Here is a 26,492-nt window from a genome sequence, read left to right on the forward strand (position 1 = left end):
CCAAAACACGTGGGAAGCAAAGAGATGCAGGAAGAAGGCCCGAGTCCATCTTTAAACAAGCTCTACTGGCCCAAGGAGAGGAGTCTCCGGAAGTTTAGGAGGGCATTTCAAAGTGCGGAAAAAAGCAAGGGGTTGGAGGTGGGGGTGTAACATCGAGAAATGTCATGGCGATCTGTCAGTAAGGTGGTTCAGGGGGTAAGGTGGTCAGACAGTCAGGTGGCTCAGGGGTAACGGTGCTTCATGCTGAGCGTGATTATCCGAGTTTGGTCCCCAAGATCCACATGGTGAAGAGAGGGACCCTGCTCCTGCAAACTGGGCTCTCTGGATCCCTCCACAGATGTGTCACAGTGTGTGCGTCCACCACCGATGATAGATAGAGTGTGTCCACCCTAATTAATTAACCAATGTACACCCATCCCAATAAGTAAATACATAGGTATTTAAAAATTAACATCAGGCCGGGCGGTGGTGGTGCACGCCTTTAATTCCAGCACTCGGGAGGCAGAGGCAGGTGAATCTCTGTGAGTTCGAGACCAGCCTGGTCTACAAAAGCTAGTTCCAGGACAGGCTCCAAAATCACAGAGAAACCCTGTCTCGAAAAACAAAAACAAAACAAAAAAATAATTAACATCCACCAGGAAGTGGTGGCACACACCTTTAACCCTGTCACCCAGGAGGCAAAGGCAGGCAGATCTGAGTTCCAGAACGACCCAGGGCTATACAGAGAAACCCTGTCTTGAAAACCAAAACAAACAATATCAAGTTAGATGTCGATGTGAAGTACAGCCTAGATTTTAAAAACTTACTACACAAAACTAATGTGAGACAGCCCATCGGTAACTTAACCACTAGTTATATGATCAGTGGTACTAGTTACATGTGGAATTAGATTAATTTCAGTTCCATCGGGGTCTGTCTGTCTGTCTACCTTTCTTTTTCTTTTGTTTGATTTTTCGAGACACGGTTTCTCTGTAGCTTTGGAGCCTCTCCTGAAAACCAGGCTGGCCTCCTTGAACTCAGAGATCCGCCCGCCTCTGCCTCCCAAGTGCTGGGATTAAAGGCGTGCGCCACCACTGCCTGGCCTCTATTGGTGTCTTTTCTTTTCTTTTTTTTTTTCTTCGAGACAGGGTTTCTCTGTGGTTTTGGAGCCTGTCCTGGAACTAACTCTTGTAGACCAGGCTGGTCTCAAACTCACAGAGAGAGGCCTGCCTCTGCCTCGCGAGTGAGATCCGCCTGCCTCTGCCTCGTGAGTGCTGGGATTAAAGGCGTGCGCCACCACTGCCCGGCCTATTGGTGTATTTTTAAGAGCATTGCTACGGAAGAACTTCAGTGAGTGAGCTACATGATTCAAGATGAAGTCTGTATGCGCAGCAAACCAGCAACCCCAGGTGTGGGTGTCCGGGAGAAGAAGGAACCAAGTTCCCAAGGAGGGCAGGAAGGGGGTTTCAGAAGATCACAGCAGCGTGCTGTGAAAACCACTTCAGAGCTAAAAATAGACCAAAAGAATGAGAAGGGGCCCAAAAGCAGTTTGAGGTGTGCTGTGGGTTTCCTCTGACAGGAAAAGAAATGCAGAGAGAGGAAAAGTCACAGGCAGACCCAAAATCAGCTGATCATCTGGAAGATGCCCCTGCCCCCACCCCATCTGCTTTCGAGAGAGCACTGACTCGACCTGCAGAGACCCCTGACTTCTCTGCAGTAACCGACACTTGCCCTGTGATGGGAGGACAGGTGTGAAGGACGCGCTGCCCTTTCCTGTTCGGAGGACAGCCAGCCCCAAACTGCTTCATAGATTACCATGAAAATTAAGACTTATAAAAATTAAAAGATGGTGGTTCAGAAATTCTAAAATTGCCCCTGGTAGGGAGTGGGGCATGGGGCTACAGTGTGCTGAGGGGCAAGAAAGGGCTATAGTATAGTTGTGAAAATGGCCTGCGACCACCAGCTAAGCTAGAGAGATATCCTGGTACCTGCACTTGTTTTTTGATTAGGTAAGACTCCTATGTTGACCAGTCTGGTCTAGAACACATAACCTGCTACCTCCTCAGCTCCCCCAGGCTGGGATTACAGCCCTGGACCACCATGCTGGGTTTTAATAACTGACCTTCAGATTTAGGGATGGGCTGTGGGGTTCTCTCCTTCTCCTTCAAAGGAAGGAAGGGAGTGGACTTCCTGGCCTGGAGAGTAGGCCTTGGACCACCCCCACAACACACACCCCCTTACAGAATCTTCTGGAATATGCAGATGAACACTGTCTCTTTACTGCTTTTGGATCCAACAGACACATAAACACATTTATAATTCTACAAAAATGAAAAGGAAGAAGAGCAGCGACCAACAAATGGCTCAGCAGAAAGGGCACTTGCCACAGGGCTGGTTCTGCCACCCACCCACAGGCGGAGGAAGAAAACTGACTCTTGCAAGTATCCTCTGACCGCCACACAAAAGCTAGCTATGGCGGAAGTGTGCCTTGTCCTTCACAAAATCTGTTTGCTTAAAATTCAGCCTTGTAAGGTCTCTTTGGTGGCCCTGGGCAGTTGAGTGGTTACACTTGTCAAGTCAGGTGATCCTGACAGAATCTGGTTGCCATAGTTACTGGGAGCTGTGTGGGGTAACTCAAGCTGTCCCCCTTCCTATTACCACTGTTTAGCTGTCATTAAGATTTTTAATTGAGCTGGGCGGTGGTGGCAGAGGCAGAGGCAGGCAGATCTCTGTGAGTTTGAGATCAGCCTGGTCTACAAGAGCTAGTTCCAGGACAGGCTCCAAAGCCACAGAGAAACTGTCTCCGAAAAAAAAAAACATAAAAACGAAAACAAAACAAAAATCTTTTAATTATTCGTTCAGTCTTCCCTTTCCCAGCATTCACCAGGGAATCACGGGGAGCTGGAGTGGCTGTCCCACCATCTCAGGACTCCTCTGTCCTTAGCTAGTTCCAAACTTGGACAGGGGCATCCACGTACAAACCTGACAAGCTCAGATCTTGTTTGTTTGGTTTTCTGTTTTGAAGACAGGGTCTCACTATGTAGCCCTGGTTGGCCACCTGTCTCCACCTCCCAAATGCTGAGATATGGAGGTATGCCATTATGCCTAACTCCACAGCTCCTTTTTAAAGGTGAGAAGTGAGGCTGGCTTCACGGGTGGCATGTGTGTGTGAAGGGACAAGGCCAACTGCCTAGACACTCCAGGTCCTGCTTTTAGAAGGCCCAGAGCAAGAGTTCTCAGATGTGGGTCAAAACCTCTTCTGGGAGCTGGGTGGTGGTGGCATACACCTTTAATCCCAGTACTTGGGAGGCAGAGGCAGGTAGATCTCTGTGAGTTCGAGGCCAACCTGGTCTACAAGAGCTAGTTCCAGGACAGGTTCCAAAGCTACAGAGAAACCCTGTCTCTAAAACCTCCCAAAAAAACCTCTTCTGGGGTTGAAGGGCCCTTTCCCAGGGGTCTCCTAAGACCATCGGAAAACACAGATACCAACAATTCATAACAGTAACAAAATCACAGTTATGAAGTAGCAAAGAAAATAATTTTATGATTCGGGTCAACGTGAGGAACTGGATTAAGGGGCACAGCGTTAGGAAGGGGGAGAAACAGTGGCCTAGAAAGTCACACTCGGCACAATGTCCCTGCTGTGGCTACTCTAACTGAAATTCTTGGCACCTTTGAAGCCAGGCTCTGTGTTAGCATATTGTAGATGGTCTGAGGGTTACAGAACCAACTCCCACCTCTGCTGCAGACCAGCAAAGAGAAGTGGAGTCTGGGTCAATTCTGAGAATGCCCTAGTCCTGTCCCAACCCATTACTTAAAATCCCAAGACTCTTCATATCCGGGCCTCAGAGATTTGCTGTGGGGCAGATGGTATCTTAAATGACAGGCAGACTGTGTCTAGGAGGGACTCCCAGGAAGCTGCTACAGGGAAGGTCTTCTCACGCAGGCTCTTTCTATCACCACCACTCCATCCCAGGAAGAATAATTAAATTATATTTAACTCAATTAATTAATTTAAATATAATTTAATTTCTGCCTAGCAAGAGAAACTCAAATTAAGAAATAAGATTTTGTTGGGGAGAGCTGAGTTTGAGGTTCACACACTATTGTAATATTTACAACTTTGTTTTCACAGCCCCCACTTGGTCACTGCCCTGTGAGTGCACTCTTGAGAAGGCCAGCCTGTCCCTTACTTGGTGAGAGATGTCACCCTCCCAATACCACATTAACCCTTCACTGACAGAGCAGAGTCTGGCTCTCCTTCCATCCAGGCGGTCCGGCCCGGTCACAGCACATCTGTAGTGATGGAGACACACTCCTCTCCACTGCCCTGGGGCCAAGCACAACTGAGCTGGCTGCTGTCCACTTACACTCTGTCACTGGGTCACTCCTAAATCACCATCAGGTCCTTCAGACCCTTGTCTTGGGATTAACACTAAAAATGCTGTGTTTGGCCCAAGAGGGAAGAAGGCAGCGCCAGATGGCACCCGACATTGCCATTTATCTTTTATGTGTCGGATGTCAGGTGTCTTCCTTCACTGCTCTCAGCAAACCTGATGTTCAGTGAGGCTGGAAACCTGGAGTCCTGATCTTCCTGTCTCCGCCTCCCCGGTGCCGTATTACAGATACGTCTGGCCTTTTTGTGCTTTCTGGGGATCTGAACCCAGGCACTTTGCCAACCAAGCCCTACTGGGCATTTACCTTGAGGGAGCAAATCTCTTCCAGTGCCCACCTCCTCCCTGGATTCACACTAGGATGGGGCCTGGGATGTGACTTGGTGGTAGAGTACTTGCCAGCGTGTGCTGAGGCCCCGGGTTCCACCTCTCACGTTACCTAACAGACTGGTTCACCCCTTTACATGAGTCAGGGAGACAGAATATTATGGTTATTATCATCATCCCGATTTGTACCTGAACAAACGGGCTCAGGGGGTCAAGCTGCTCATCGGAAGTCACACAGGTAGGAAGGTGAGGGGCTGGGGCTTGAACCTCATCCACTAGGCTCCAGTGCTCTTTATACCTTACCAAAGCCCCTCCCAGCCCGGGAGAACATCAGAAGTGTCAGCCTTACTTTCCACAGGTTGCCCAGAAGCCAAGGTGACAGTCCCCAAACTGACTAGTAAGGGCCATTGCTTTCTCTGCCATCCTAACACTCAGTACATGACTTTAATAAAAGAAGTTTTTTAGCATAGTAAAATACTATTTCCACACACCCATACATGATATAAAAATTCCTCACCAAGTGTAGATTTCAACTATTTTATCACCAGACACTTCTGATTGAAAATTATCTGCTTTTTCCAAATCAGGGGTCTGGACTGGTTGGGGGTGGGAGATGTAAAATTCACAGGGCTGGTACCGCCACCACCTGCTTCAGAACAAAGAACCCCGAAGGCTCTGGGGTCCCTCACCTGAGAGTAAACTGGTGATCCTGCTGAAGGGAAATGTCCCAAAATCCATTATCAGGCTTAGTGATCTTTAGCGTTCTGAACTGTGGCCGGCGAACATCAGGGTGCGGAGAGACACCTCACACCCGGGCAGATTTGTTTCTAAGGAATTTGTCTTGAACAGCTCAGGAGAACCAGTTATTCCAGGCGCTGCCCACAAACCCTAGATCTTCCCGGCCTGTGCCCACAGCAGGTGTTCCTTCCATGTTGATTAAACCAGACTGGTTGTCCCCACACAAGTCACCCCAATTTAAAGCTAAAGATGAGGTTGCCAAAAGCCAAGAGGTCACTAGGTCACTAGCTTCTTGCTAGTGGATCCTGGCTCCAGCCATGGCTTGTAATGACCCTCAAAATCATTCTGCTAAGTCCAGACATCGAAGGCTTCCGATCCTGCAGCCCAAAAGGATGCCAAATGCCCCCAGACACAAAGGCTTCCGACCCTGCAGTCCGACTGGTGCCAAATGCCCCCAGACACAAAGGCTTCCGACCCTGCAGCCCGACTGGTGCCAAAATGCCCCCACATACCAAAGGCTTCCGGCCCTGCAGCCCGACTGGTGTCAAATGCCCCCAGACACAAAGGCTTCCGACGAACCTGACTGATGCCAAATGCCCAGAATAGGTAAGTCCATAGATATGAAAAGCAAGTTGGCTGTGGCCAGGGACTGGGGTATGGCACAAGAGGTGATGAGATATTCTGAAACCAGATGGAGATGATAGTCACACAATGTGGTGAGGTATGAAAAGCCACTGTTGCCTTTGAATGGTTAATTCTGCCAGGACATGCCTATAAGCTCGAATTCAGGCAATAGGGACAAGGGGACCTTAAATCTAAAGCCAGCCTGGGCTACTCGGTGAGACCTTGTTGCAAAAACACTAACTAGGAGTGGGGCGTTTGGCTCAGTCTGTAAGTTCCTGCCCACGTAAGCCTAAGTGCCAGAGTTCTGATCCCCAGCTGGTGGGCATCTGTCACCCCAGCATTGAGAAGGTATGTAGAGAACAAAGAATCTTGTGCACACAGAGAAGCCAGGAAAGGCAAACACACAGTCACCTAGGCAACGGAATGAGGTGCACAGCTTCTCTCTCAGGAATGCCAGCAATGATGCCGTTTTACAACCTGCTGATCCTTTGCTGTCTGATGGCACAGGCTGCCTTATCTCCCAGAATTTATGTTTTTAGTTATCCAAGACCGTTTTCCCTAAACCATAAGCATTGCTTTTAGACTATAAAACCCATCCTTATGAGTGAGGTCACTTGTACTGTACAACAGCCTAAGTGACTTCTGTGTTATCTTAGGGCCAGGCCAATCCTGACACTCACAGGCATTATGTTCACCTCAGTCATCCTCCTTAGACCTAAGTCTTGGGCACTCTCTCTGAGTCAGCAGTTCCCATTCTTGTGAAGGAAGCCAGATGTACTCGTAAAGAATCTCTGTGTGAACCTGTCTTAAATTGTGCACTTGGGACTGAGTTAATTGTTATCTGAATACTTTTTAAAAAAAAATTGTGCTGTGCTTAAATATGGTTAAAGTAAAAAAAAGTCCTGGTCCAGCACTGGTTACAATAAAATCGGGCTGAGTTTCATTCTTGTCTCTTCGTGGATCCCTCTTTTTCCCTGCATGCTGTGATTCTGTCTTAGAAGGCAGCACCCAAACTCTGGGGTGTGCTTTACTGTCTTCTGAGCACCTCTCTTTTCTCCTAGCCCCCCGTGCTTAAGCGTATATTAAAACATCTTCACTAAAATCTCCAACACTGGGAGTAGCGGACACATGAAGACGTTGCCAGAACTTTCCAGGTACAGCTTAATATTTGGGGCTCCATGTTGGTACTCAGGCATTCCAAGGACTGAAGACCTGAAACCAAGCTAGTGACCACCCAACCCCACGCCCTGATTAGGATAATCAATGTCCTGGCTTTCAAAGGCCAAGAGAGTTCCCCCTTCTGCCCACGGGATCTTGTTTAATCTCTATCATCACTGAGAATGTCCGCATTGGTAGCTTTGCTTCTATGTCCCCAGGCAGACTTACTTTCTCACTTTGCCTCCATAGGCCTCCCTTTGATAACTGGGCCAGCGCCTCCTCATTCCCTATACCCAGGCCTGCACTGTGTGCCTTTTGAGAAGTCACTCTGGCCTCCTCCAGTATCTCTACAAAGCTCAGCAAGGACACGGTTCACACATCCAGGTTCCCATGCCCTGTGAACGCGACGTTAGCGCATGGGTTTTCTTGCAAATGGTAGGTACTTCTTCTGGCTCTTTGAAGTACCCGTTTGAGGAGAGCACACAGAACACACGGAACAGGCACCCGGTCTTAGCTGCCAGTGTCCTACTTCTTCTGTAGCTGTCTTCACCTCGCTTCCTGACTAGCCTGTGGGTTCTGTGAGAACAAGAGCAGAAACGTGTTCATAACTGCATCAGCAGCTAGAACCACGGCCAAAACATCACAGTGCTTCACACGTGAGCCATACCCCAGTTTACCTGGGAGAAGACTTCTCTGAATAGGGAACACTTTAGGTACAAACCCCAGAAAAGTCCCAAGCAACTCAGGACAAGAGGGTCCCTCCTGGCGGCACTGAGGAAACACTTGCAGAGAACAGTAGCCATGTTTAAATGCCACAGGACACCCGTCTCCAACAACATCAAGATTTGGAAGCAGAGTTAGGTGTGGTGGCACAGGCCTGCTAATTCCTGAGGAAACTGGGAAAGGTAGCATCCTCTAGGGAGACAGATCAGCTGGTAATATGTTTGTTTTGCAAGCACAGAGACCTGAGTTTGATCCCCAGAACCCATGCTTGTTTGTTTTTAAAGCTAGGCATAGTACTACATGGTTGCGATAAAGCACGGAGGGGGTGGAAACAGGCAGAGGTCTGGGTCACTGACCAGCCCAGCCTGCTTGGTGACCTCTATGTCAGTGAGGGACCCTGTTTGGATGACTCCTGGGGACTACAGTCAAGGCTGGCATCTGCCCTCCACATGCGTGCACACACAGACACGATGGATGATCTGAGGAAAGGCCCTAACTTGGAATCTGAGAAGAGGAGGTGGTCACACAGGCACCACCCTCACACTTCCATTCAGACACAACGGTCTCCATACAACAGAGCAGTGAGGCTGGCCCCCTCAAACTGAGCCAGCAGCCCTTTGCGACCTCCAGATTCCTGAGGGTGCGATATGGCTCCACAGGGTACCTTGGAATATCCGAATAGGAGGTCAAGTCAAGGCGTGGGGTGGACAGACATGGAAACGGGAAGTGTGGAGGCGTTAGAGCAAGTTGAAACCAGACAAAGAAAAAAAGAAAATGCCAGTCTATTAGACTCAAGGCTTTGCAATCCTTCATGAAAGGTCATGAAGGGGCTTCTCCCAAGGTTTTGCCTCTACCCACTCTTGGTTCTAGGAAAAAATAAGAAGGGTGGAGGGGAGTGGTGGAAAAGCAGGACTCCTCCTCTCTATCACGAGGGTCAAAGGGATAACACAGGTTCAACGGTTCTAGAGGGTATCTGACCTCCCAAGGCCCTATAGGCTAAGCCTGTCAACATGTCCCAGCATCACCACAGCAGCCTGTCCTGAGGCCCGCCGTGAGATCCCTTCAAAAGCTGGACTCATGAGGAGCCTCTTCCTGATAACTCCCTACTTGGCTCAGAAGTTTCTGCCATTCTGAACCGACCCTGGGGCGTAAGTAAATTCTTGAAATTTTAACTTGGTGTATTACAGGCAGTGTATGGAAGGTTGCATGTCATCATAAGAGCCCTTATAAAAGGAAGGCAGGTCAGAGGTTATGCTGACACCTGAAATGTTGAGGAAGAGGCCATGGGACAAGGTAGAGCCCCACCTCAGAAGCCGGGGAAGCCCAAGGAGACACTTGAGCATGGGTCTTGCCCCCTGACATTCCTTACCTGTGAGTTATTTTTATTGTTGTTTTTAGGCAAGGTCTCATGTAGCCTAAGCTAGTTTCAAACACATTATGAACTTCCGGTCCTCCTTGCTTCTACCTCTCTAGAACTGAATTACAGGCCCGCGTCACCACAGCTGGGTTATGTGGTACTAGGGCTTAAACCCAGGTCTTCGTGCACACTAGGCAAGCAGTCTACCAACCAAGCGTGTTCTGAGCCCCCTCTGGTTTCGTTTTTAGTCCTGGGTTGGCTCCGTCTGTAATCAAGGCCAAAAGCTTCCAGAGTCTTCTGGTACAACAGCGTCTGTCTTCCCAGCCAGGACCTCTGCCCAGGCCTCAAAGGGGCCCACTTCTTATCTGTCATAGTGAAAAGTCCAGGTCTTGGCCTTGCCACCTATCTCTCTCACAGGCCCACCTTCCACATGAACTTCCCTGGCCTCATCCCCTTTCTAGTTTCTGTTTCCCTCAGGGTCTGGCTTGGGGACCACACCGTACTGGCAAGATAATGCCACAGCGACCCACACTTTCCAAACGGGTCTCCAAGAACTTGGGGTTTCATCACTCCTCAACCTCAAACCTCACAAATGGAACACAGTCCTTCTCTGGATTTATGTACCTCCAATCGTCTCTCAAAACAGGGAGCTGCCAAAAGACAGAGTTCACAGGCAGGAGAAGCGACGCAGGTTCTGTGAACCTGCCACCACAGTGGGAGAGAATGCCACAGCTCCGTGCTCCACACTCCTGGCCCATCTGGATGGTAAGAAAGCCTGTCACGGGGAACAGAGCCAGCATGGTCAAAATGGTCAGTCTCACAGCAAGTGAGCCAGAGACACCATTCTGGAACAAGCAGCAGAGAGGAAATGCCAACTAAATACAACGTGGATCCCGGGCACCGAAGTGAAACGTGGGGTCGGCTGAGAGCAGCAAGCCCACGTCTGTCCTGCCACGAGTCCAACCTGCCCTCAAAACAGAGAGCGTTGAAAACCTGTTGAAAACCTGTTCCCCGCTCCTCAGTTCTGGGAATACCCAGACAGCGTATTTTAGTGTGAAGGACCATTATAAAAAACAACTTAGCGCCCTTTTCCCCCACCACAAGGGGACTTGACGGAGGAAGGTCATTGGTTAAATAAAAAGAAACTGCTTGGCCCTCACTGGTTAGAAGATAGGTGGGAGGAGTAAACAGAACAGAATGCTGGGAGGAAGAGGAAGTGAGCTCAGACTCCACAGCTCTCCTCTCGGGAGCAGAAGCCTCAGAGAGAGACGCCATGCTCCCAGCTCCCAGGCAGACGCACGCGATGAAGCTCCGACCCAGGATGGACATAGGCTAGAATCTTCCCGGTAAGCGCTACACAGATGATTAGAAATGGGCTAAATTAATATGTGAGAATTAGCCTAGAAGAGGCTAGATAGAAATGGGCCAAGCAGTGATTAAATGAATACAGTTTGTGTGTTGTTATTTCGGGCATAAGCTAGCCAGGCAGCCGGGGTGCTGGGGACACAGCCCCGCCGCCCTTATTACTACAGGGACTCACAGTTCCTGCGACTGTAAACCAATGAGTTAAGTGCAGCCTGTCCCAGGACAAGGATAGGGTTCAATGGGTAGTGTTGCCTAGCATACATGAAGCTGCAGGTTTGAGCCCCAGCACCTGAACCTGGGTAGGGGGATGGGAAGTTCAAGGCCATCCTCAACTATACAGGGAGCTCCAGAGATTCACGGTGGGGTTGTTTCTAAAAAAGAGAAAGGAGGGTAAGAAGGGAGGGAAGAGGGAAGGGGGGAGGGAAGAAGAGAAAAGAGAGAGAAGAAAGGAAGGAAGAAAAGAAAAGCTGTTTAAAAATAGGATTAGAAGAAGCCTGACGTGATGGCACACCCCTTTAACGCAAGCACTCGGAGGCAGAGGCAGGGGGATCTCTGTGAGCTCAAGGCCAGCCTGGTCTATACAGCAAGTTCCAGGACAGCTAGAGATACATAATAGAGGGACCCTGTCTCACAAACAATGATGTCGTGCTAGAGCTAGGGCTCAGTTGGTGGCTGCTTGGCCAGCATGACAAAGCCCTGCGCTGGATCGTTTTATTACAGGCATTTCATGGGCCCTCTTACTGTAGTCTACAGACCGAGGACCGAGGACCGAGGACCAAGGACCGAGGAGATGGGTGCTGCCCTAGTGGGACAGAGTAACAGGCCAGCAGCTAGGGAAAGGGAGTGGAAAGGGGGACTTCTGAGTGCGACCATCCTGAGTCTCCAGAACAGGCAGCCGAGAGGCCCGACTAGGAATTGTGTGGGCCCTGCCTGCTCTAAAGTAGCAAAAGCCGGGCAGAACCATGGGCATGCCCTCAGGAGCTATGGGAGGCAGAGCGGAGGAGCCACATTCGGCAGAAGATACCGAAGCACTGTGACTGCTTTTAAACACATTTAGCAAAATGAAGAAAGAAATGACTTAGTGGAACTCATAACTGAAATGGAAATCTCAGCCTGGCTAGATAAACACACAACATCCCTAGAGGGACGAGGGTGTGGCCGGGAGCCCATCCTCTGAAGAGAAGAGCTTAGAAGGGGTCTGTGAACAACGACAGCATGCAGACATGTTGGAGATCTTCTAGGCAAGCTGGGAGCTCAAGGCCAGGTTTCCAGAAAAAGCCCAGAAGACCTTAAGACAACCCCACCCCACTCTAGTGAGGACCCCTCTCATCTAGTAGACGCTGAAGATGTAGGGGTGGCACAGAGCTTCCTCCCACCACACGTCAAAGATATGCAGGAACCTTGGTGCTACCCAGGCAGAGGCCTGTCACAGAGAGACACCACTGTGAATCCCCATGAGGGTGACAACTGGCGGAACCACAGGGGTGAAGTCCAGATAGCAAGTCTAGGAGAGCTCAGCAAAGCTGGGGGAAGTGGGGGACACGGCCGACCAGGACCTCAGGAGCTGGCACGTGGAAAGAATATTCTGCCAGGTGTGGCAGTGCTTCCTATAATCTTAGCACTTGAGAAACAAAGGCAGAAGAAAAAAAGGCCATGCATGGCAGGGGAGAATCTCTGTGAGTTCAAGGCCAGCCTGGTCTACAAACTGAGTTCCAGGACAGCTAGGGCTGTTACACAAAGAAACCCTGCCTCAAAAAACAACAGAAAAAGAGAAATAAAGAAAGCAAGGAAGGAAGGAGGAAGGGAGGGAGGAAGGAAGGAAGGAAGGAATAAATGAATGCAGGGGGACCAGGAGTCCAAGGCCACAAGGCCATTCTGGGTTACATAAGACCATGTCTCAAAAAGAGAAAGAAAAATATATAAAAAAAATCTGGAGGTATGAGCCTATGATCTCTGAATTTTTTTTTTTTTTTGATTTTCGAGACAGGGTTTCTCCGTAGCTTTTGGTGCCTGTCCTGGAACTAGCTCTTGTAGACCAGGCTGGCCTTGAACTCACAGAGATCCGCCTGCCTCTGCCTCCCCAGTGCTGGGATTAAAGGCGTGCGCCACCACCGCCCGGCTGATCTCTGAAATCTTAACTTTCAAGGGGAAGAGGCAGAAAAATAAAATCACAAGTTCAAAGTCAGCTTGATACATAGCAAGACCCTGTCTCAAAAGGGGGTTAGGGGCTAGAAAGATGGTGTAGAGGTTATGAGCAATTACTGCTCCTGCAGAAGACCCAAGTTCAATCCCCAGCACCCACATCAAGTGGCTCACAGGTGCCTCTAACTAGCTCTAGAGGATCCAACACCTCTAGATTTCTCAGAAACAGGCACCAGGGCACTCCTACAGACCTATAATGTAAATATAAATTTAACAGAAAAAAACCACAACTTTTGGTTTGGGAAAAGATTCATCAGTTAAGAGCATAACATGCAAAGGACCTGAGTCCAGTCTGCATCGTCCTATGACCTCTGTGCTGGAGGACAGAGGAGGATGGTCCCTGGAGCTACTGGTCAGTTTAGTTAACCCGATCATGAGGAGCAGGTACAAATGCACACACACGATTTAAGACCCTGCCTATTAGACTGGCACTCCCTTCTTCTCGCCCATTCCTCTCTGAGGGAGTGTCCTCACTCAGAACTTTATTCACGGCTTGTAGCTGAAAGAGTTTGTATCTCCCAAGTCTTATCCATATCTGACTTCAGGGAGACCCTGGACTGTGGCCTAGAGCTGGGCTGAACAAGACTCCTACACTATGGGAATGGAATGGACTTCACATGTGACAAGGACATGTGAGGGGCCAGGAGCAGAAGACTGTGTTCTGAATGTATTTAGTAACACACACCCACGCCCCACAAGGACCCTGAGAGGACACAGCGAAGAAAGCCCTCACTAGATACCAGTATCTTGTAGTTCAGCCTCGAGACCCAAGCAGACATGTTTCTATTTGTTCAGATTCACTCAGCCTCTTACAAAAATGAAGCGAATTAAGGTTCCACAGGAACTTTCTGGGCTAATCTGGTGGCTTTCCTGTAAATCTGAAGCTATTCCAAAGTACGTTGTTTATTTAGGACTGGAGAGATAGCTGAACAGGTAAGACCTTGTCACTACAGGGACTTGAGTTTAATCTCGGGGGCTTTGGGGCCAGCACAGAGTGTCGCGACATTCATTTGTAACTCCAGAGGTGGGGGGCAGGCAGGTGGGTTCCTGGGGCTATTAGACAGTGTAGTAAACCTGGATCGGGAGCTACAGTTTCAGCGAGAGACCCTGTCTCAGCGCACACATGGGAGCCCGGCACTGGGTTCTCCGGCAAACCAGTCTTGCCTATTTGGTGAGCTTCAGGCTACTGACGCTATTTCAAAAAGACGTGAGCAGTACCTGAGGAATAACACCCAGGCTGGCCTCTGGCCTCCAACTGTGCACACACATACATGAACACACACAATAAAACAAAAAGCTTATCTGGGAAGAAAAAAAGGTTTAACCCACAACCTGGTTAAAGCTCACGTGGAGCTGGCCGGGGTGCAGATACACAGGCCTCCACTGATGGTAAACTGAGGCTCAGGGTTCTGACCACCAGGATCCAGGGTTTTCCACAGAGCTGCTGAACTTAGCCGTGGCCTGCCCAGCCACCCTGCCACAGAAGGACATGGTATGCAGCCATCAAGGAAGAATCAGGACGTTCTGAGTGCAGAAACACATCTCTGAGAAATGCCATGCTGTGAACAAGCCGGAACAGCAACAAGGTACCGCCATCTGCGTTATCCATAGGCCGTTCTACACAGGCATTACAAACCTGGGCGGACACACAAGGGATGATGCTGTGCTCCTGCAGGAAGCAGGCGGGCAGGGGAAGGAGGGACCAACATTTGCCAGAGCCACAGTCACATACAACAAAGAAATCCTTTCCTTGGGAGAAAACAATGTCCTCAGCCAACCTGTCTGTGCCTGCCCCCACTCCCAGGCACCTGTCATCTTACGCTAAAGTAACATGACCACAGCCCTTTGTCCTGTGAACTGTGTCTCGGGTCCCTCCTGCTTGCGAGTGCGGAAGGCTCTAATTACAGGTTGGGGAGAACCTATCTGTGGTGTCCACATCCGCATAGCCAACCAAGCTTGGACTACAGACATTTGGGAAACACCAAACCAGCTGCGCTACGTATGCTCACACTTCATTATCCCCCAGACATTACAGTAGGATGATTATTTGCCTATTGTTACACTGTTCTAGCATTTCTTCTTTTGGATTTTAAAAAAGAATTAATTTTTTACATATATGTAAAGATGGGAAGAAGCAACATAGTGTGTCTGTCTGGACTTTTTGGTTCTGATTCATCCCTGGCTATACCAGCAAACCACCACCGCCTTCTCCAGCATGTGCTGTGAGCTTCCTGAGGACCTGGACTCCATCAGAACAAATGGGTAGGAACTCTTTCTTATATACTGGTGACTCAAAAAGCTGATGCCTCTGGGCTGGAGGTGTGGCTTAGCTCCTGGAGTGATTGTCCTGCATGCATGAAGCCCTGGGTTCAATCCCCAGAAACCCTAGTGGTGCAGGTCTGCACTCCCAAGACTCAGGTGGGAGCAGGGAATCGGAAGTTCGATGTCACTCTCAGCTACAAAGAGGTTGAGGCCAGCCTGGACTACTGAGACCCTGTCTTAAAGAAAGGAAGGAAAACTTCAGGGCAGGAGAGAAGGCTCAGCTGTTAAAACACCAGCTGCTCCCATGAAAGACTCCAGCTGCTGTTCCCAGCACACATCTGGCAACTCACAAACTCTAGAATTTCAAGTTCCAGGGGACTCCATGTTCTCTTGAGTTCTCTAAGAGCACAGTATGTGCGTGTGCATGCACACAAATTAAAGAAATTTACCCCCAAAGCACAGCCCTTTGACCTAAGGGAGTTTCAGGGCTTGGCCTTTTCCATGGAAGCAGAGGGAGAAGTGTTCTGACGGACTCCATCATCCTACCCCTCTGCCAGAAAGGTTCCTCATCTAGTAGGCTCATCCTAACAGCTTAGGAGAGGTGACTAAAAGTCAATACAATGTGTGGCTGGACTTTGTCACAGGCTAGCTGCCAGCTGTTACACAGACTGTCCTCCTGCAGTCACGTTGAGAGAACATGACTAAGTTTCTAGATGTTGTCTGTTCTTTCCTCTCGTGATGCATCTCCCGACAGAGCAAGTTACCCTCCCACCAGAGAAAGCTGTTCCTGGGAGTGACAGAGTCAGTGGGGCCATCTGCTCCTGTCATTGAGATCACCAGTGTCCTGAATCATTTAACCAAGGGTCCAACACTATGACACACACAGGAAATCCTAGCAAGTCTGCAACCAGCAAGGGCTACACCATGACTCAAGGCTGAGGAGCATGTGGGCCACATACATCCATACAAGATAAGTAAGTACTGAAAAGATTAAAAAGAACCCAGCACAAGACAAGCAGAACTTCTCACAGACAGAGCATTCTGGGACAAGCACGCGCTAACAATGGCTGAGTAGACCACGTCCCACATCTGCAGACTTTGTATTCTTTTTTAAAAAATAAAAATACTTTATTTTGGAATGGTCTTGCCAAGTAGGCCTGACTTGAAGCTGCAGTGATCCACCTGCCTCTGCTTCCCCAGTACTAGGATTACAAGTGTGCATTATCACACCCATCTTACTCTTTTCCTTCTAAAGGTTTGTTATATATACAGTGTTCTGCCTACATGTGTGCCTGCAAGCCAGAAGAAGGCGCCAGATCTCACTACAGATGGCCGTGAGCCACCATGTGGTTGCAGGGAATTGAATTCAGGACTTCTGGAAGAACAGCCAGTGTCCTTAACTGCTGAGCCATCTCTCCAGCTCCCACATCCATCTTATTCTGAACTCTCTAGAATACACAGCTTTTTAAAATGTATTTTTTATTATTACTGGGGGCAGGAAAAGGAGTTGGCGTGGAGGGAAGAGGACAGCTCTCTGGAGTCTGTTCTCTCCTTCCACTCTATGTGGTTTCAGGGATTGAACTCGGGTCGACAGGCTTGCATAGCCTTTACCTGACGAGCCTCCTCACCTGCCCCAGAACCAACGGCTTTTCCTGAGGCACTGTCCTGTCCACGTGAGTGATAGGCCCATTTGGAGTATCTTCTAGTGCTCAGTTATCAGAAGCCTCCTTCTAACTAGCCTGCTGGAGAACACCTTACTTAATCCCAGACCTCAGGAGACGAGGCAGCAGGCTGTCTTGCAATACATTAGACCCTGTCAAGAAAGGAAAGAAGGGAGGAAGGAGGGAGGAAGAGAGAGAAATAAAGAAGGAAGGAAGGAAGGGGGGGAAGAAAAACGAAAGAAAAAGAAAGGAAGGAAGGAAAGAAGATTTAGAATCTTGGAACCGTGTTTAGGTCGATCTAGTAATGGCCTTCCAGAGTCGGACAGAACCAGGGCCCATTCTTCTACCAGTAATCAGAATCCTGTGTTTTAGAGTCTGTTTACCAGGAGGAAGGGTCCAGCTACAATGTCCCCTAGCCTATAAATATCTAATAACTCCCTAATATTTGAGGTGCTGTGGTGTCTACTTCCTAGCCCAGCTCTGCAGGCGGCCAGCTGAGGTGGCTTTGGGAACTTAGGGTCATGCGATCCCCTGTGGCAGGCATCCAGCATTCTCTTCAGTCCTATCCTTCCTCCAGAGCCACCCACACACAAGCAGCCCTGATGGCATGTGACTACCTCCTGGGCCCTAATTGCTTCCCACTCTAGGCAGGTTCTGTTTCTGCAATGGGACTATATTATGCAGCTGGAGATGAAAGCCCACTTTGATTGGATTCCCAACTCCAACATGGCAGCTCACAACAGGCTGTGTAACTCCTTTCCAGGGGATCTGATGCCGTCTTTTGTCTTATGTGAGCACCAGGCAAGCAAGTAGTACACAAACATTCAGGTAAAATACTCATACACAAAAAATAAAATTAAACCAGGCAATGGTGGTGCACATCTTTAATCCCAACACTCAGGAGGCAGAGGCAGACTGATCTCTATGAGTTCCAGAACAGTCAGGGCTGTTATTATACAGAGAAAAGCTGTCTAAAAAAACAAAAATTCTTAAAGCCGTTTTATTTAGCCCAAGCAGAAGGACCAATACCTGTAATCACAGCTCTTGGGAGAGTGAGGCAGGAGGATAATGAATTTAGATATTCAGGGAGACAGGTATAGTGTGAATGTAATTGGGAGTGGTGTTATTAAATGTGACCTTATCGGAGGAAGTGTGTCATGGGGGTGGGCCTTGGGGACACCTTTGCCCCCAATACACTCAGTGTAAACTCAGTTCATTTCCTGTTGCCCACAGGTCAAGATGTAGGACTCTCAGCTCCTTCTCCAGTACCACAACTGCCTGCATGCCACCCATGTCCTGCCTTGATGACAACGGACTAAACCTCTGAAACTATGAGCCACCCCAATTAAATGTTTTCCTTTATAAGGGTTGCCATGGTCACGGTGTTTCTTCATAGCAATAGAAACCCTAAGACAAAGCTACACAACAAAGAGACCCTGTTTCAGAAAGTTCAGAGAGAGAAAGAGAGAGGGAAAGGAGTAAGGACTGGAGGGACATCTCAGTGGGGAGAGACCTGCCCTACAGGTATGAGGACCAGAGTTCAGATCCTGGAACCCATGTAAAACAGGCAGGCATTGCAGCTGCCTGTAATCCCAGCATTCCATAGTCAGGCACGGGTTTTGGAGGGCAGGGGCAGCTGGCTAGCTACACTAGCCAATGGGGAACTCTGGGTTCAGCACAAGACCCTGCCTCAATACAGTTAAAGCAGAGGTCAACTGAGGAAGAAATTTGAAAACTTTGGGTATACACATTCACCCATATATATGTGCACACCTAGACATGTGAACAGAAATACACACATACACTCATACACACACACACACACACACACACAGAAAGAGAGAGAGAGAGAGAGAGAGAGAGAAAAGCCAGGTTTAGTGGTGTATTCCTCTAATTCCAGAATTAAGGAAGTGGAGGCAGGAGGATTGGGAGTTCAAACTTAGCCAGACCTGGGGAGTTAGAAGCCAACCTGGGCTGCATGAGACTGTCTCAAAAAGAGAGTGGCAGGAAGGTTAAAATAAACTTAAAAGAGACGACCCTAGGATTTAAGCAAAAGGACAGTTTTCGAAGGCATGTCCAAGCTGAGCGCTGTCTCCTGGACCTCTTTTCAGCCACATGTGGGTGGTACATCTGTGGGAAATACAGGCTCCACAGGGGCTCCCTGGTAGAGAATGGCTTCCTAGATTTAGGTATCAGACCAACACACAAAGGGAAAGGCCTTCACAGAGATAAAGAGCTTTTTAACAACCAACATTTCTTCCAGAAAGAAAAGGAATTCTTCATTTCCACTCCTGTGCCCACTGTCCCACTGCCCCAAAGCTAGAAAGGAAACACGAGGCTGGGAGGCATTAATATGGAGATCATAGATGGGGAAAGGAGCTGGTGTGTGGATGGAGGTGAGCCTTAGAAAATGGCCTCTTTCCGTCTTTGTAAACAGAAGGCCAAGGGGTCTGCTCCGCTGGTCTTTGAGGTCTTGGAAAAGGGAGCAAAGTATCCCTTAGGATAGTGTGTGTGTGTAAAGAAGCAGGGCTGCATGTCCGTGAGCTCAAACACTGCTTACGAAGTCTTAAGTTCGGAGCACTGGCCACAATCTGTAAAACACAGGAATGGGCATCAGCTCCATTGCTGTAATGAAATTTAACCTGCAGATGACTCTGGCAGCCATTCAAGGAAAATGAATGGGGCTTCTCAAACGCTATGGATGAGGAGGAAGCAAGCTTGGACAAAAGCGCAGCCTAGGACCCTCTGTGGTTTAGGGGCTAAGACTCTGGAGAAGGAAGACAGTTTTTGCAGGGTGGGCGTCTGGCAGCCCTCACGAACTTGATTCCATACACCTTGGAGAGAAATTCAGAAGCTCTTAGAAAAGTATTTCAGAGAAATGTTTTCAAATTTCATCTTCTGAATTTCAGTGGTTTCTGCAGGGTCATGTGTCCCACAAGTCAAAGATAAAGTTACCACAAGCTTAAAGTCAGGTCCAAATGTGGCAGAACTACAAATTACATTGATCTGTGAAATGGAAAATGCTTCCACGGCCTGGAGCTCTGCCCCACAGCCAGGGTGGACCACTTCCCTGGGGATCCGCGGGGAAACCACATCCCAGGCTCCCCATGAATGCCAGCTTTTGATGAAATGGCACCAGAAACATCAATAGGCCTGCACCAGGCTACCAGATCCTGTGTGTCCTGATTAGTGGGACAAAAGACAGGGCCACCCAACAAAGAAAATCGGTATCCACTTCATATCGGTGTTCAAATTATGTCTGATTTCATCTTCCACATTTCCTGAAATCCTGCCGGGTTTTATTGTTTATTTTTAATTTTTAAAATTGTATTTATTTAGTTTATGTGTGTGTGCGTGCATGTGCCTATGTGTGCCACCATGCAAGTGTGGAGGTCAGAGAAGAACTTGGAGAGTTCAATTCTCTCCTTCCACTACACAAATTTTGATGACTGGACTCAGATCATAGGTCTTGGAGACAAGTGTCTTTACCTGCTGGGACATCTTACCAGCCCTACTGCTGGTTCTTAATATAAATTTTTCAAATATCAGTAATGGTCCACAAGTTTCACTGGAATCAGAGTTGAGCAGGTCAATGCTGTTTTCTGTTGCTGTTTTAGGTTTTGTTTTTATTTTTGCTAGTTTGGTTCCCTGAGACAGGGTCTCACTATGCAGCAGCCCAAACTGGCCGTGCAACAATCTCCCAGCCTTAATCCCCTGAGGGCGGAAGGAGGTGTGTGGTATTGTGTCCAGCTAACACTGAACTCTGAAGCTCCAAGGTAGCGCAAGAGGCTCCATGGGCCAAATGGCTTAATTTTTCCATTGTTATTTTTCTGAAAATCTTCCAGGTGCATCTAACCTGTGTCCTGCAGGCCATTTGCACCCCAGGGGAAATAAGACCCAACATAATTCTCTTTTGTAACCCAATTGCAGGGTTCTCCCATGTGAGCTCTGTAGATGCTATCAGTAATGATGCCAGACATGCTGCTGGGCTTTGGACCCTGGGGAGTTAGTGCTCTACAGGGAATAGCACTGTTGCTCATCCACCTACTGGTGCGCAGGATGACACGCAGCATACTGGTGACTGAACAGAAAGGGTCACTGACTGAGCCACAGAAGCACAGCCTCCCTCTGACTTCTTCCTGCCTCCCTCCCCAAGGGCAGGTAAAGGAAGTAGGAAATAATCTCTCCAAGGCTGTTGTAGAACCTGGGGCTATTAACCTCACCCTGCAGGAGCCACCTGGCTACTAAGATGCTGTGCTAGCCTGAGGACCAAGTTCAACATCCAGGGCCCACAGAAAAAGCCGAGCATTGTGTATAGCATAAGTTTGTAATCCCAGTGCTGGGGAGACAGACTTCACAATCTCTGGTACTCACTAGCCAACCAGTGAGTTCAGCTAGTCTAAAACGTCCAATCCACTCCAGAGCCATGAGAGATTCCACTTCAAAGGAGGTAGGCAGTACTCCAAAAGATGACCCAAAGCCAGAATTGTCCTCTAGTCTCCGCATTCATGGTTCCATGTACCCACCAGCACTTCAAAACTTCTTTAAGCTTTTATTGTTAATTATGTATATGAGTTACATGTCCAGATGTGGGCCTGTGCACAAAGTGCAGTGCCCACAGAGGCCGGAAGGTCCCTTGCAGCTGGAGTTTCAGACAGTTGTGCCTAACATGGGTGGTGGAAACTGAACTTGGTCCTCCGGAAGAGTAGCAAGTCTTCGCTCTAGTTCCCATACACGTTAATTAAAAAAAAGAATAGAGGAGGAAGAAAAACACTCCTCTCTTGCCTGATTATAGTTGTTAAAACCTGGGGGTCCTACTCTAGCCCCAGGAAAGAGACACTCACAGAGTACCGGAAGGACTGAGCAGACAGACTTGTCTGTCCCCACCATCTGTCATCCTTGCAGTAATAAACATCTCAGGGTCTTCGGTCTTCATGTGTGGAAGCTCTTGGACTTGTCAGGCTTTGCTATTGTTGTCTTGTTGAAGGCATTTTGGATGTGACTCTTAGGTTGTTGAGACAGCAACCTTACCTTTCAGTGTCTACAAATCTAATGAAAGACGTACAGGTCTAAAGACCTTTAGCCAAGTCACAATGTCAGTGGGTCCAATGCTGTCATCACTGTAGATGACATCCACAGCGTCAATGAATGTTCAACAATAAAATGAAGTTATGAGGACCCCTGGAGAGCTGCACTTGACCTTAAACACTACCTCGATGGCAAGTAAACACCAGTCATGTTCAGAAGCAGCCATTGGTGGCCAATGGGCTGCAAAGACAGAAACACAGAGCTGAGTTTATTTACCTGTGGATAGAAGCCACCTGGCTCCCTAGGCTATTTTCATGGCAGCAGAAAGCGAAAACAAGCAGAACAGAAGTGGCTGGGGCCAAGACTCCACGACTTCCTCATACTAGTTCTTTTCCATTCTCACGGCACTTCAGGGGAAATTCAGCAGAGAATTTGACAGTCACCGAGGTAGGAAGAAGGGGGAGGAGGGGTCCTGCCTGTCCCGCCCACTCTCACAGTGGCATCAAGCCATGCCCAGATCAGATGAAGGTAGGAAAGCAGGAACATCTTATCTTCTTGGCTGGGATGCCTGCCAGTTCCTTCCTCTCAGTGGTTCCCCCTTTGACCATCTTTGACCAGGGACTTGTCTGCATCTCCACGGTGGTTTTGCTGGGACCCTTCTGCTAATGTGTAGTGTGCTAAGACCTCAGTTTTCCCATATAACTTTCCTGTCTAGGAATGCCTCCCAACTGCCCTCACTGGGATTCCGAGCTGAGCTCTGAACATTTCAACAGCATGCCTACTTTTGATCTGTACCATTTTTTTAAAACCAGGAACCATGTTTTTTTTTTTTCAGCACCTTTACAGAACACGGTGTAGTGCTTTCCCCTCCCACAGCTAGCCCACAAGGAAGGACAAAAAAAAAATGTATGTACCAAAGCCATGGGAGCTACTTCAATCTAGTATTTTAGAGGCTCTAGAAACTGATGGTGGATTTTTAGAGAAATCACTGGGTCATTTAATTCAGTAAAACATCACACATTTTTCCAGGCAGTAATAAAACTATTCATTACTAATGCTTTTAGTGCGACAGGAAAGGGAGGTCAATGGGGCTCTCCCACAGTAGATCCACAACAAACATTTCTTAGCTGGCCTTCGCTTGTACACTTTTATAAGGCAATACAAGGACAGGCTGAGGCCAGAGCCAGGTAGAGCAAGTGACACGCCCTCAGGATCCTGATCCAGCTGATAAAGACAAACACTGGAGGAATTCCTGAAACCACCCGGAGCCATTCACAGCCACCAACATTAGTTCTGCTTTAACAGAGTCTACCTGAGAAGGCCGGAGTGAGGGCAGAAACGCAGGCAAGTGCAGACTGGAGGAAACAACTTTCCTTCAAAGAACTCCAATATGGAGTTCAGGAGTCCCTGAACCAACTCCAGCTCACGATGCCAAGGGGAGTGCAGCTAGATTTTGAAAAGGCTGGCACAACCCTGTAATCTCAACACCGTGAAGGCAGAAAATCCAGGAGTTCAAGACCAGCCTCGGCTACATATGGAGTTGGGATTCCAGCCAGGACTACATAAGAGCCTGTCTCAAAAGAGTAAAAAGCCGATGGGAGTTCAGAACGCCCCGTGACTCCCACAAACTATTTCCCATCAACTACCGCTCAGTCCAGCAGTGAATGACATCAGCTCCACTATCCGGAAGCACAAAACCAGAAAAATATTAGGGAAGATCCAAGCGGCCTGATCACTGGAGCTCCGCCTTCCTAGAACACACCCAATGCCCCTCTTACTCACTCCCTCTTAAGCCTGAACGGAAGGAGTGGGCACGACACCGAATGACAATTAAGCGCACGGTCTGGACCCACGCTGGCCTGGAAAGCCCTGGGAAGCAAGAACTTGTCAGGCAGGGGCCACGTCCACCTTCGTCACCGGTGGCCGCCTGGGTTAGGAGCTCTGCGAACGTACCGGGTCCTCTGCTCACCGGCAAGCCCGCACCCTTCTGGGAACCCGCGTGAAACCCACAGCGATAAGAGCAAAAGTGCCCACGCGTGGGCCCGGAGCAGCCACGGAGCATCTGGAAAGTTATCTTACTTTCTGTCCGCTTTTAGTTTCAGAGTCCGCGAGCAATCGTTCTCCAAACAGCAACTTAGATTTTAGACGCTACTAGAGAAAACCACGCCGTTTCCTATAAGCCCCGGGGAGGTTCCGATGGGAGCTGGGCAGTCACGGCCTGCCAACTAGAGACTACAGGAGCGCGGCTGGAACCCCTCGCCCTAAATCCCGCCCAGAACGCGCCACCCGCGGAGAGCGCGGCGCCCCGGGGCTCTAGGCAGGTGCCAGAGCGCGGTCCCCGCCTTCGAAGCCGCCCTGCGCCCCGCGCCCGGCATCCCCCACGCAGCACCCAGCGGCGCCACACTCACCGCCGCCAGCACCGCCTGTCGAGCCGGGAGGTCTGCTCTGGCCGCGCGCGCGGGCCGGGAGGGTTCCAGGGAGGCAGGGCGAGCCCGGGGCGGGGATGTTTCGGGGCGTGGCTTGGGAGGGGGCAGGCCGCGAGGGGCGGGGCCTGGGAAGGGCGGGGCGACATCCTAGAGGCAAGCGGGGCGGGAGGCAGCTGCGACCTGAGAGGGCTCCGGAGGGGCGGGGCGCGGGGAGGCGGGGCCGAGAGGGTCGGGCGGGAGGCGGACTCGTGAGCCACGAGGCCTGGGAGAGGGCGGAACAAGATTAGTCTTTGTTTCTAACATTCCCAACTACACATTCCCCGGAAAAAAGGCATAAAAAAAACCCACAGAATGGGAGACAATATTTGTAGGTCATGTAGCTGATGAAGGTCTAATATTCAAGTTATATCAAGAACTGTACAGGAGATAGAGGCATATATTCGAGGTCAGCCTGATCTACAACAGAGACCCAGGCAAACTAGGTCTCCACAGTGTCACAAGAACCCAAACACCAGCCAGAACTGCTCAGCTAGTAAAGGGCTGGCTGGCATAGCGTGCATGAAAACCTGGGTTCATCTACAGTGCCTCATAAAAGAGTACGGTGGCACAGGCCTGCAACCCCAACACTGTGGAAGGCCCAGAAAGTTTCTCAAAAAGTTGAGGCTGACCTGGTAGACACACACAGGAAGTTTGAGGACAGCCTAGGATTCACAGTGAGGCCCTGTCTCAACCCATCTTACACACACAAAAAGAAAACTCTCACAGTATAGATGTGTGTGTGTGTGTGTGTGTGTGTGTGTGTGTGTGTGTAGAAAGAGAGAGAGAGACAGAGACAGAGAGAGAATCTCACCTTGTAGCCCCGACTGGCCTGGACCTCACAGAGATTTGCCTGCTTCTGTCTCCTTTGTGCTGGGGCTAAAGGCGTGCGCCACCACCGCCCGGCCACCTCACAGAGCTTTGCCTGCTTCTGTCTCCTTTGTGCTGGGGCTAAAGGCGTGCGCCACCACCGCCCGGCCACCTCACAGAGCTTTGCCTGCTTCTGTCTCCCAAGTGCTGGGGCTAAAGGCGTGCGCCACCACCGCCCGGCCACCTCACAGAGCTTTGCCTGCTTCTGTCTCCCAAGTGCTGGGGCTAAAGGCGTGCGCCACCACCGCCCGGCCACCTCACAGAGCTTTGCCTGCTTCTGTCTCCCAAGTGCTGGGGCTAAAGGCGTGCGCCACCACCGCCCGGCCACCTCACAGAGCTTTGCCTGCTTCTGTCTCCTTTGTGCTGGGGCTAAAGGCGTGCGCCACCACCGCCCGGCCACCTCACAGAGCTTTGCCTGCTTCTGTCTCCCAAGTGCTGGGGCTAAAGGCGTGCGCCACCACCGCCCGGCCACCTCACAGAGCTTTGCCTGCTTCTGTCTCCTTTGTGCTGGGGCTAAAGGCGTGCGCCACCACCGCCCGGCCACCTCACAGAGCTTTGCCTGCTTCTGTCTCCCAAGTGCTGGGGCTAAAGGCGTGCGCCACCACCGCCCGGCCACCTCACAGAGCTTTGCCTGCTTCTGTCTCCCAAGTGCTGGGGCTAAAGGCGTGCGCCACCACCGCCCGGCCACCTCACAGAGCTTTGCCTGCTTCTGTCTCCCAAGTGCTGGGGCTAAAGGCGTGCGCCACCACCGCCCGGCCACCTCACAGAGCTTTGCCTGCTTCTGTCTCCCAAGTGCTGGGGCTAAAGGCGTGCGCCACCACCGCCCGGCCACCTCACAGAGCTTTGCCTGCTTCTGTCTCCCAAGTGCTGGGGCTAAAGGCGTGCGCCACCACCGCCCGGCCACCTCACAGAGCTTTGCCTGCTTCTGTCTCCTTTGTGCTGGGGCTAAAGGCGTGCGCCACCACCGCCCGGCCACCTCACGGAGCTTTGCCTGCTTCTGTCTCCCAAGTGCTGGGGCTAAAGGCGTGCGCCACCACCGCCCGGCCACCTCACGGAGCTTTGCCTGCTTCTGTCTCCCAAGTGCTGGGGCTAAAGGCGTGCGCCACCACCGCCCGGCCACCTCACGGAGCTTTGCCTGCTTCTGTCTCCCAAGTGCTGGGGCTAAAGGCGTGCGTCTCCACCGCCCGGCCACCTCACAGAGCTTTGCCTGCTTCTGTCTCCCAAGTGCTGGGGCTAAAGGCGTGCGTCTCCACCGCCCGGCCACCTCACAGAGCTTTGCCTGCTTCTGTCTCCCAAGTGCTGGGGCTAAAGGCGTGCGTCTCCACCGCCCGGCCACCTCACA

At 50.1% G+C, this 26,492-nt stretch overlaps 1 protein-coding gene across 2 annotated transcripts in view; it reads right to left on the bottom strand.

The window, feature by feature from the left end:
• The window catches only part of Litaf (lipopolysaccharide induced TNF factor), a 35,238-nt gene extending 10,938 nt beyond the window's left edge, over nt 1-24,300 (bottom strand). The window contains exon 1 of one of the 2 annotated variants that reach the window (XM_041676553.1): nt 24,227-24,300. The gene's annotated coding sequence lies outside the window, so the exon portion shown is untranslated. Of the gene's footprint in view, nt 1-23,897; nt 23,984-24,226 lie in introns of those variants that run through there. The other variant, XM_041676554.1, reaches the window with a different exon arrangement.
• Between the last annotated feature and the right edge of the window lie 2,192 nt (nt 24,301-26,492).

Source organism: Microtus oregoni, unplaced genomic scaffold (assembly GCF_018167655.1).
Source record: "Microtus oregoni isolate MIOR12 unplaced genomic scaffold, Mior012 000027F_ref0000203, whole genome shotgun sequence".
NCBI classification, from domain to species: Eukaryota; Metazoa; Chordata; class Mammalia; order Rodentia; family Cricetidae; genus Microtus; species Microtus oregoni.